A 12805-nucleotide genomic window follows, 5' to 3' on the forward strand; every position below is an offset into this window, starting at 1 on the left:
AGAGTTCAGCTCAAAATTTACACCCCTTTACGGCCGAGGATAGCTATCCATTCGTATGGGATAAATAACGACTATTTTCGGGTAAAGGTCCTAAAGACAATATTGAAAACCTGGGCACTCAAACATTCCGGCCGCCAACCAAGAATGGCTTAACCCTTCTTTTTATACCCTAAGCCACACTCTGGAATAGGGTATTATAAGTTAGTGCATATGTTTGCAACACCCAGAAGGAGACGAGATAGACACATGGTGTCTTTGGCAAAAATGCTCAGGGTGGGCTCCTGAGTCGATATAGCCATGTCCGTGAACACATTTTTGTAATCAAAGTCTAGGTCGCAGTTTTAGTCCATTCGACTTCAAATTTGGCACAAGTATGTGTTTTGGCTCAGAACAGAACCCTATTGATTTTGGAAGAAATCGGTTCAGATTTAGATATAGCTCCTATATATATATTTCGCCCGATGTGGACTTATATGGCCCCAGAAGCCAGAGTTTTACCCTAATTTGCTTAAAATTTTGCACAAGAAGAACAATTAGTACTATAGTCAAGTGTGCCAAATATTATTGAAATCGGTTCAGATTTAGATATAGCTCCCATATATATCGTTCGCCCGATTTACACTCATATGACCACAGTGGCCAATCTTTTACTCCGTTTTAATTGAAATTTGGCACAGGGAGTAGAAGTATCACTGTAGCTATGCGTGCCAAATTTGGTTGAAATCGGTTCAGATTTAGATATAGCTCCCATATATAGCTTTCGCCCGATTTACACTCATATGACCACAGAGGCCAATTTTTTGCTCCGATTTAGTTGAAATTTTGCGCAGGGAGTAGAATTAGCATTGTTGCTATGCGTGCCAAATTTGGTTGAAATCGGTTCAGATTTAGATATAGCTCCCATATATATGTTTTTCTGATTTCGACAAAAATGGTCAAAATACCAACATTTTCCTTGTAAAATCGCCACTGGTTAATCGAAAAGTTGTAAAAATGACTCTAATTTTCCTAAACTTCTAATACACATATATCGAGCGATAAATCATAAATAAACTTTTTCGAAGATTCCTTAAAATTGCTTCAGATTTAAACGTTTCCCATATTTATACCCTGCTCCACACTGTGGAACAGGGTATTATAAGTTAGTGCATATGTTTGCAACACCCAGAAGGAGACGTGATAGACACATGGTGTCTTTGGCAAAAATGCTCAGGGTGGGCTCTTGAGTCGATATAGCGATGTCCGTCTGTCCGTCTGTCCGTGAACACATTTTTGTAATCAAAGTCTAGGTCGCAGTTTTAGTCCTATCAACTTCAAATTTGGCACAAGTATGTGTTTTGGCTTAGAATAGATCCCTATTGATTTTGAAAGAAATCGGTTCAGATTTAGATATAGCTCCCATATATATATTTCGCCCGATATGGACTTATATGGCCCCAGAAGCCAGAGTTTTAACCTAATTTGCATAAAATTTTGCACAAGAAGAACAATTAGTACTGTAGTCAAGTGTGCCAAATTTGGTTGAAATCTGTTCAGATTTAGATATAGCTCCCATATATATCTTTCGCCCGATATGGACTAATACGGTTCCAGAAACCAGAGTTTTACCCCAATTTGGTTGAAATTTTGCACAGGGAGTAGAATTAGCATTGTAGCTATGCGTGCCAAATTTGGTTGAAATCGGTTCAGATTTAGATATAGCTCCCATATATAGCTTTCGGCCGATTTACACTCATTTGACCATAGAGGCCAATTTTTTGCTCCGATTTAGTTAAAATTTTGCACAGGGAGTAGAATTAGCATTGTAGCTATTCGTGCCAAATTTGGTTGAAATCGGTTCAGATTTAGATATATTTCCCATATATAGCTTTCGCCCGATTTACACTCATATGACCACAGAGGCCAATTTTTAACTCCGATTTCGTTGAAATTTTGCACAGGGAGTAGAATTAGCATTAGTGCTATGCGTGTCAAATTTGGTTGAAATCGGATTTAGATATAGCTCCCATATATATCTTTCGCCCGATTTACACTCATATGACCACAGAGGCCAATATTTAACTCCGATTTAGTTGAAATTTTGTACAGGGAGTAGAATAAGCATTGTTGCTATGCGTGACAAATTTGGTTGAAATCGGTTCAGATTTAGATATAGCTCCCATATATATGTTTTTCTGATTTCGACAAAAATGGTCAAAATACCAACATTTTCCTTGTAAAATCGCCACTGGTTAATCGAAAAGTTGTAAAAATGACTCTAGTTTTCCTAAACTTCTAATACATGTATATCGAGCAATAAATCATAAATAAACTTTTTCGAAGTATCCTTAAAATTGCTTCAGATTTAAACGTTTCCCATATTTTTTTTTTACTAAAATTGTGTTCGACCCTAGTGCATTAGCCGACTTAAATTTTGAGTCTATAGATTTTGTAGAAGTCTATCAAATTCTGTTCAGATCGAGTGCTATTTAAATCTATGTATTTGGGACAAACCTTTATATATAGCCCCCAACATATTTGACGGATGTGATATGGTATCGAAAATTTAAATCTACAAAGTGGTGCAGGGTATAATATAATCGGCCCCGCCCGACTTTAGACTTTCCTTACTTGTTCTATATATATTATTAATTTTCCCCGTTTCATTTGTTATTTAGCTACCAAAAATTATTCAATGTTTGAAAGTTATCCACAATCAAATTACTTGGGTTGCGGCCGTTGGCAAGGCATCTTAAAACTACTTAACATCATCACCTAAATTGTAAGTAAGGTCGATTAAATACGTAGATATTCAGTTCTTGACCGGTATATATAGGGAAGAAATAATTACGAACCGATAGGAACTTTTGTGCGGTAATTATAGAACCAGAATTGAAATATGGGGGTTGCTTTATAGGGGGGCTATATACAATTATGAACACGAGTCTACTAAAAATGGAAATTTTTTTACTAATTAGTAGATTGGTAGAATTCTTGATATTTTGGAAGATTTTGCAAAATATTGCTCTCCAACTATTAAATGATTCATATATTACACTAGCCAACAGTCGTTTTGTGAATTGGTTCTAGCATAATTTTTCTCATTGATTTTGACCTACTAAACACGAAAATGAGTTTTAAAAAACTTTCTGACGATTGGTTTTAGAGATACAAATTTTTGATTTTTTTTTTTAATTTTTGGAGGTACACTTACAATTTTGAGCATATCTTTCGTCTTCTTTGACCTATTTGTCTTTTCGGTCTTTTACCAAAAAAATTATAAGTCTGCTATTTGTTGTCACATTTTGTTAAGTAAGGGCTTATTTTCTTTGTAGAAATTCAGCTATACGTAAGAAAGCCAAAATTGCTGTTAGCATCGTGTTTCATATTTTATATGAATTTTTTATGGTTTTTTCTGCCAAATTTTTACTAAAAAACGCCGTTTTTTAACCTTTTTAAGCCGCCAACATCTTACTACTTACCCGATTTGAAAATTTTCTGAGAATGAGTTGTAGACGGCTCAATTTTCTTTAATTCAAAATTGTAAGAGTACCTCCAAAAATTAAAAAAAAAGTTCAAATATTTGTATCTCGAAAACCAATCGACAGAAAATTTTTTAAAACTCATTTTCGTGTTTAGTAGGTCAAAATCAATGGAAAAAAGTATGCTAGAAACAAATAACAGAGAAAATTTTGTTATTTGTAACCTAGTGTTATCTATAAAAATAACATTTTGACAAAATTTTCTACAGAAATAAAATTCTGACAAAATTTTGTATAGAAATAAAATTTTGACAAAATTTTCTATAGAAATAAAATTTTGACAAAATTTTCTATCGAAATATAAAATTTTGACAACATTTTCTATGACAATAAAATTTTGGTAAGTTATTTTTGGCTCGAGTGGCAATTGTGATTTTTCTGTGACTGTGGACCGGTTTATTTTAGGGCTTTATATAATATAGATTGATGCGGACCAATTGTTATCGGCCATACACTAGCGAAATGTACTAAATTTCTACCGGATCGGATGAATTTTGCTCCTTCAAAAGGCTCCGGAAGTCAAATATGGGGATCGGTTTATATAAGGGCTATATATAATTATGGACCAATTCTGGCATGGTTCGGATGGACCGGATCGGATGAAATTTGCTTCTCTTAGAGGCTCCGCAAGCCAAATCTGGAGATCGGTTTATATGGGGGCTATATATAATTATGAACCGATATAGACCAATTTTTGCATGGTTGTTAGAGACTATATACTAACACCATGTTACAAATTTCAGCCAGATGAAATTCGCTTCTCTTGGAGGCTCCGCCAAATCTTGGGGTCCGTTTATATGGGGGCTATAAATAAACGTGGACCGACATGACCCATTTGCAATACCATCCGATCTACATCAATAACAACTATTTGTGCCAAGTTTCAAGTCGATAGCTTATTTTGTTCGGAAGTTAGCGTGATTTGAACAGACGGACGGACATGCTTAGATCGACTCAGAATTTCACCACTACCCAGAATATATATACTTTATGGGGACTTAGAGCAATAATTCGATGTGTTACAAACGGAATGACAACGTTAATATACCCCCCATCCTATGGTGGAGGGTATAAAAACGGTAATAGTAAGTCATTATTGTCAAGCTTACGGTGTTACTTAGGATATGCCACAAATGCTATTGGTAAACAGTTTTTCATTTCAACTAATTTGCAGTTTTTGCTGTTCGCGAGTGAGAAAACATGGCTCTCGTGGGCAGACAATATTGTATGGAATACAATATGGAATAGGACAGAATTTCCATACGATTTTTTGTCACTCGGATTTCAAATGTAATCAGACATTTTCACTGTTACTTTTCTTTACTATTTTCTTAATAAAATAAATTTTATTGAATTGATACTGCTTTTCACTATTCCCGCCATGCTATGTTAGGCTTTGAAATGCAAATAGGAATTATTTACTCTTATTTTTGGGCACTTACTTTTGGTTTCCATTTGTGAAACTAGCCATTGGAGAATGTAATCACTGAAAGTTTTTTATTTAATGTTTTGAAAATAACGTTCATAAAAACTTTTTCGTACTGGAGTGGCATTTACTAAAGCTTTTATATCCAAAGCTTTTTTTTAAGTTTGGTTTGTGGCCTTACTCTTTGCTAGTAAATTATTCGGAACATAGATGGAGCTTTGTAGGTTATATGAAATAAATATGGTAGTTAATGAACAACGTAAGTAAAGGGTGGTTAAATTGTAAGGGCCGATGTTGGATGTGAACCACACCTAAATGCCAAGTTTTTTTTCCGCAAGTTTTTTTTGCGCAACAAATTCAATGGCCGTGTTATCTCACGTAATGGCGAAGTCAATTGGCCGCCAATATCATATGATCTGACACCGTTGGACTTTTTCCTTTGGGGTTATTTGAAAAAAAATGTGTACGTCGATAAGCCAGCAACAATTCAAGAGCTAAAGGATGAGATAATTCGGCACATTAACGGCATAGAATCTCCATTATGCCTCAGCGTCATCGAAAATTTGGACCATCGGATGAAGGTGTACCACCGATTTTTTTTAAGTTGACACAGTTGATAGAATTCTATCAAAATTGCACTGAAAAAAAGCATACTCGATTCCAAAGATTTTGTCTTTACTTTAAAAAATTTGGTATTGATTACGAGCCAAAGAAGCGGAGAATACAAGTAAGGATACTTTTAAGACACAATTCTCTTTTAACTTTAGGTTTTGTGTACTTGCTTCTAGGAATCAAATTTTAATTTTTCGCTTTCTCAATTTTTTTCTTCATATGCTATCAAAGTCCTTTAAAAACGAGTTAACGACAACCTTATTTTCTAAATTAAGACTCGACTTACAGTAGAAATTATGCTATGTTTCACGTAAAAAACGTCTTTAAAATAAAGTGTTTAAAAACATGTACTATTTTTGAACGATTTATTGCTTTGTAATCAAAAAGACAACAAATTTAAAGACAATTTCATTAATTTTAAGGAATTTTTCTGAATTATTAAAGTCAAGTTAACCTTACCCCCAAGATTTTTTCTTTCATGTTATGATACCCATTTTTAAGTGAAATCACTTAATTATAAGGACAATACGACTTCATTGAAAAGTTTATCGACTTTTGGAAAAGGAAAAAAACTTTATAACAGGTTGGCTGATAAGTCCCCGGTCTAACAAAGAAAAATAAATTTTTTGTCAAAATTCGTTTTTATTATTCAACATAGTTCCCTTCAAGAGCGATACAACGATTATAACGACCTTCCAATTTGTTGATACCATTTTGGTAGTACTTCTTCGGTTTTGCCTCAAAATAGGCCTCAGTTTCGGCGATCACCTCTTCATTGCAGCCAAATTTTTTCCCTGCGAGCATCCTTTTGAGGTCTGTGGGGAAGCAATTCGAAGTCCAATTCATGATTTTTTGCCATCGTTCTCAATGACTTGTGGCACGGTGCGTTGTCTTGGTGGAACAACACTTTTTTCTTCTTCATATGGGGCCGTTTTACCACGACTTCGAACTTCAAACGCTCCAATAACGCCATATAATAGTCACTGTTGATGGTTTTTTCCTTCTCAAGATATTGGATAAAAATTATTCCATGCGCATCCCAAAAAACAGAGGCCATTACTTTGTCAGCGGACTTTTGAGTATTTCCACGCTTCGGAGACCGGTCGCTGTCCACTCAGCCGACTGTCGATTGGACTCAGGAGTGTAGTGATGGAGCCATGTTTCATCCATTGTCACATATCGACGGAAAAACTCGGGTGTATTACGGGTTAACAGCTGCAAACACCGCTCAGAATCATCAACACGTTGTTGTTTTTGGTCAAATGTGAGCTCGGGCGGCACCCATTTTGCACAGAGCTTCCGCATATCCAAATATTGATGAATGGTATGACCGACACGTTCCTTTGATATCTATAAGGCCTCTGCTATCTCGATCAACTTCATTCAACTTCCACAAATCATTTTGTGGATTTTTTGATGTTTTCGTCGGTAACCACCTCTTTCGGGCGTTCACTGCGTTCACCGTCCTCCGCGCTCATTTCACCACGCTTGAATTTTGCATACCAATCAATTATTGTTGATTTCCCTGGGGCAGAGTCCGGAAACTCATTATCAAGCCAAGTTTTTGCTTTCGCCGTATTTTTTCCTTTTAAAAAAACAGTATTTTATCAAAACATGAAATTCCTCTTTTTTCATTTTTTTCAACATTAACAAAAGTTGCTTCACAAAAGACGCTCTATCTCACAAACTAATTGACTTACAGACTCAAATTTTGACACGAATCATTTGAAGGTTGGTACTATTTAATACTACACTGAAAAAACAGTGAACCCACAAGGAAAGAATATTTTAGTTAATTTTAGAAAAATTTGATTAATTGTAGAAAATTTTAACTAAACTGTATTATAAACGCAGATGTCGCGCCGATTTCACAAAAATATGTAAACAATTTTCGACAAATTCAAGAAAATTTTTTAGAACAAAATATTATCTTTCACTTATTAAAGAAAATTTAGTAGGTTGAAGAAAAAAATTGGAGTCCAAAATTGCAAAAATGTCTTTAGTGCCATACGAAGTTCATGATGGGCGCATTTTTGATAAAATTTACAAATATTAAGGAATTCTGAACTATTTTGTGGAAGATACGAATTTAGTTCATCTTGATACTTTTTTTGTGTATAATTTTTTCCTCTGCTTTAGTTAAGTTAACTTAGGTACCCCAAGTCCATGAACTAAAAGAGAATTAAATCAGCTTTAGTGAAATATAGGGTTCACTTTTTTTGAGTGTAGCGACGCCATCTATGTGTTAGACCGGGGACTTATCAGCCAACCTGTTATTAGAGAAATGCGTCTTCTATGCTAAGCAAAATTTTCATTCGTATTTTAAAGACATGAAATCTTTGACCTCACGACAATATTTTTTTCAGTGTGGTTAATTTTTTACTGTTTTACCATTAACGATGACAACAATCGCTTTAGAGGTTATTAAAACCAATTTAAAAAAAAAAACTTAATTTGAATAAAAAACTAAACCGGGGTCCTAAAGATTCATATTCGGCCACGATAACCGGTAATACTGTACGCTAAAAAAAAACATACCTGGTTCAAAAGATTTTTAATATATTATTTTATTCTGTTTTTATACCCTCCACCATAGGATGGGGATATATTAACTTTGTCATTCCGTTTGTAACACATCGAAATATTGCTCTAAGACCCCATAAAGTATGTATATTCTGGGTCGTGGTGAAATTCTGAGTCGATCTGAGCATGTCCGTCCGTCCGTCCGTCTGTTGAAATCACGCTAACTTCCGAACGAAACAAGCTATCGTCTTGAAACTGGGCACAAGTAGTTGTTATTGATGTAGGTCGGATGGTATTGCAAATGGGTCATATCGGTCCACTTTTACGTATAGCCTCCATACAAACGGACCCCCAAATTTGGCTTGCCGATCCTCTAAGAAAAGCAAATTTCATCCGATCCGGCTAGAATTTTGTACATGGTGTTGGTATATGATCTCTAATAACCATTCAAAAATTGGTCCACATCGGTGCATAATTATATATAGCCCCCATATAAACCGATCCCCATATTTGACCTCCGGAGCACTTTGGAAGAGCAAAATTCATCCGATTCGGTTGAAATTTGGTACTTGATGTTATTTAACAACCATACCAAAAGTGGTCCATATCAGTCCATAATCATATATAGCCCCCATATAAACCGATCGCGAGATTTGGTTTTGGAGCCACTTGGAGGAGCAAATTTCATCCGAGTCAGTTGAAATTTGGTACATTGTGCTAGTATATGGCCGTTAACAACCATGCCTAACTAAGTCCATATCGGTCTATAGTTATATATAGCCCTCAGATAAATAGATCCCCAATCACACAAAAATTGGTCCATATCAAGGTCATAATTGTATATAGCCCCCATATAAGCGACCCCCATATTTCAATTCTGGCTCTCTTCGTACCGTGAGAAAGTCCATATCGATTCGTAATTATTTATAGACTTACCTATACATAACTTTTTTGTCTGATATATACCACGTATGGACTAACTCACAATTTAGAAAACGATGTTAAGAAGTTTTAAAATACCACAACCCAATTAATTCGATTGTGGATGACAGCCTTTCGTAGAAGTTTCTACGCAATCCATGGTGGAGGGTACATAAGATTCGGCCTGGCCGAACTTACGGCCGTATATGCTTGTTTTTTCTTTAAAAACGTGTTAACGACATAACAAATTTTAAACTCAGACTCGACTTAAAGTGGAAATTATGCTATGTTTGAAGTAAAAAATCTTTAAAATAAAGTGTTAAAAAACTTTTCCTATTTTTTAACGCTTTCTACGAGTAGTAAAGAAACAAAAAGTGACAAACTGAAAGACGATTTCATTTTTTTAAAGAATTCCGAATTGTTAAGGCCAATCTGACCTTATTTTGTCAAAATTGGCCGAATTATTAAGCCCAATTTCGACAAAAAATTCTTTCATTTTAAGATACCCATTTTTAAGTCGAATCACATAACTTTAAGGGCAAAACGATTTCATTGAAAAGTTTATAAACTTTTAGTCAAGGAAAATAATTTTATATCAGAGAAATGCGTCTTCTACATTAAACAAACTTCGGATTTGTATTTTAAGGACATGAATTCTTTGGCCTCACAAAATATTTTTTTCAGTGTAAGTACTAAAGTGTTGATTATCAGTATTGCTGAAATGATCACTAGTGTTCATCCAGTTGTCTCTTAAACTGAAATACCTTTGGATTACTGTTTCATAGAGTTACCATATCAATTAATAAGTGTAAAATGTATGATGAAGTACATATGTCAATGTAACTAGAATATCTTCTGACATTTATCTTAAACATATGGCAGTAATGAACTCCCTCTAGTTAATTCTGTCAATAACGTGTCCTATACATGCGCAATGGCCAAAACAAACACACTTTGTTTGTTACCAACAGAGTATTGAAGCTTTTTTGTGAATTTCTTTTATTTGCAATTCCTTCGTTTCACATCAAGGTCCCCCCTTAATAAAAAATAATAAAACAAATATGAAAATTTCTCATATGTTTTCCATAAATATAACAAATAAAGACATATAGACCCAAATTTTTTAATTTAATATATTAAATTAAAATATTCTAAGTTTTCATATTTTCTATAATTTTTAATATTTAAAAACTTAATACAATTAAAGCTATATATTGCAATTTTATACCAGTTGCTAGGCCGTAACTTTTTTTGTAAGTTTCTTTTTCCATTATCTGTCATTTGTCTCTCTTTTGTATCAGAAACAATAAAAATTAGAATAACATTAACAATGACAGTTCATAAACATCAGACGTTAAAATGCATTACATTGCCAGATTGCTTTAGTTTAGAGTTATAATAAAATTAACCGAATAATGGAAAAGGAATACCAAATTGGAAACTTTGAAATAACTATAACAGGCCGTCTTAAGTATACCCACACGTGATTATAGGCAAAAACGAATATCACCAATATTTTTTTTTAAATTTAATTAATTACTTGATTGAATTCGAGCAAAAACAAAATATTTAAGTAAAATAAATATATAACGAACTCGGTCCAAATTTAGATATAGCTCCCATATACATATATATGTATCGCCCGATTTTCCCAAATTTTATCATAATAGCCTTATTTGTTAACCGATCTTACTCAAATTGAGTACAAAGTAACCTTCTGTGGTATAAACTAAACCTGCAAAATATCATCGAAATCGGTTCAGATTTAGATATAGCTTCCATATATATGTAGCGGCAGATTTTGAAAAATTTTCCTCTAATAACCTTATTTTTGACCATAGTGGCCTAATTTATTAACCGATCTTACTCAAATTTAGCACAAGATAACCATCTATAGTAACAACCAAACATGGAACATATCATCCAAATCGCTTCCGAGTTAGATATAGATCCCTTATATGCATTGCTCGATTTTCCCAAAGTTGGTCATAATACCTTTATTTATTAACCAATGTTGCTCAAAATTCTATTTTTAAAGTATTAGCCGATCGTAGTTAGACTTACATGTAACTCTTACATAAATATATATTTCCAAGTTTCACAAATTTTAATTTTTTACCCACTAAAAATTACTAATTGAGCGATTTCCTCTTTTTATACCCTCCACCATAGGATGGGGGGTATATGGATAGGTTAGGTTAGTTTATGTGGCAGCCCGATGTATCAGGCTCACTCAGACTATTCAGTCCATTGTAATACCACAGTGGTGAACTTCTCTCTTATCACTGAGTGCTGCCCGATTCCATGTTAAGCTCAATGACAAGGGACCTCCTTTTTATAGCCGAGTCCGAACGGCGTTCCACATTCCAGTGACACCACTTAGAGAAGCTTTGAAACCCTCAGAAATATCACCAGCATTACTGAAGTGGGATAATCTACCGATGAAAAACTTTTTGGTGTTCGGTCGTAGCAGGAATCGAACCCACGACCTTGTGTATGCAAGGCAGGCATGCTAACCATTGCACCACGGTGGGGGGTATATTAACTTTGTCATTCCGTTTGTAACACATCGAAATATTGCTCTAAGACCCCATAAAGTATATATATTCTGCATCGTGGTGAAATTCTGAGTCGATCTGAGCATGTCCGTCCGTCCGTCTGTTGAAATCACGCTAACTTCCGAACGAAACAAGCTATCGACTTGAAACTTGGCACAAGTAGTTGTTATTGATGTAGGTCGGTGATGTATTGCAAATGGGCAATATCGGTCCACTTTTACGTATTTGGTACATGGTCTCTAACAACCATGCAAAAATTGGTCCATATCGGTCCATAATTATATATAGCCCCCATATAAACCGATCCCCAGATTTTGCTTGCGGAGCCTCAAAGAGAAACATATTTCATCCGATCCGGCTGAAATTGGTATATTCTCTCTAATAACCATGCAAAAACTGGTCCACATCGGTCCATAATTATATATAGCCCCCATATAAACCGATCCCCAGATTTGGCTTGCGGAGCCTCTAAAAGGAGAAAATTTCATCCGATCCCGCTGAAATTCGCTACATGGTGTAAGTATATGGTCTCTAATGACCATGCAAAAATTGGTCCACATCGGTCCATAATTATATATAGCCCCCATACAAACCGATCCCCGATTTGGCTTGCGGAGCCTCTAAGAGAAGCAAATTTCATCCGATCTGGCTGAAATTTGGTTCATGATGTTAATATATGGTCTCTAATGACCATGCAAAAATTGGTCCACATCGGTCAATAATTATATATAGCCCCCATATAAACCGATCACCAGATTTGACCTCCGGAGCCTCTCGGAAGACCAAACTTCATCTTATTCCGTTGAAATTTGGTACGTGGTGTTAATATATGGGCTCAAACACCCATGCAAAAATTGGTCGAAATCGGTCAATAATTATATATGGGCCCCATATAAACCGATCCCCAGATTTGACCTCCGGAGCCCCTTGGATGAGCAAAATTCATCCGATTGGGTTGAATTTTGGTACGTGATGTTAGTATATGGTATCCAACAACCATGCAGGAAGTGGTTCATATAAGTTCATAATTATATATAGTCCAAATGCATTATATCTAATTATACAATTATTGTTCGAGCTTTATGGACAGATATAGATTAAGGAACATGGTTAATAGAGCCATTGAAAAGAAAACGCCAGATACCAATCTATACACGCCTGGACTGTACATGTTTCGGTTCGGGCGAATGAACCTTTCCACAGCCTTTAGTATAGATCTGGCTGGGAGAGATAATTCAATTTTG

Source organism: Haematobia irritans, chromosome 3, assembly GCF_050003625.1.
Source record: "Haematobia irritans isolate KBUSLIRL chromosome 3, ASM5000362v1, whole genome shotgun sequence".
In the NCBI taxonomy this organism is placed as follows: Eukaryota; Metazoa; Arthropoda; class Insecta; order Diptera; family Muscidae; genus Haematobia; species Haematobia irritans.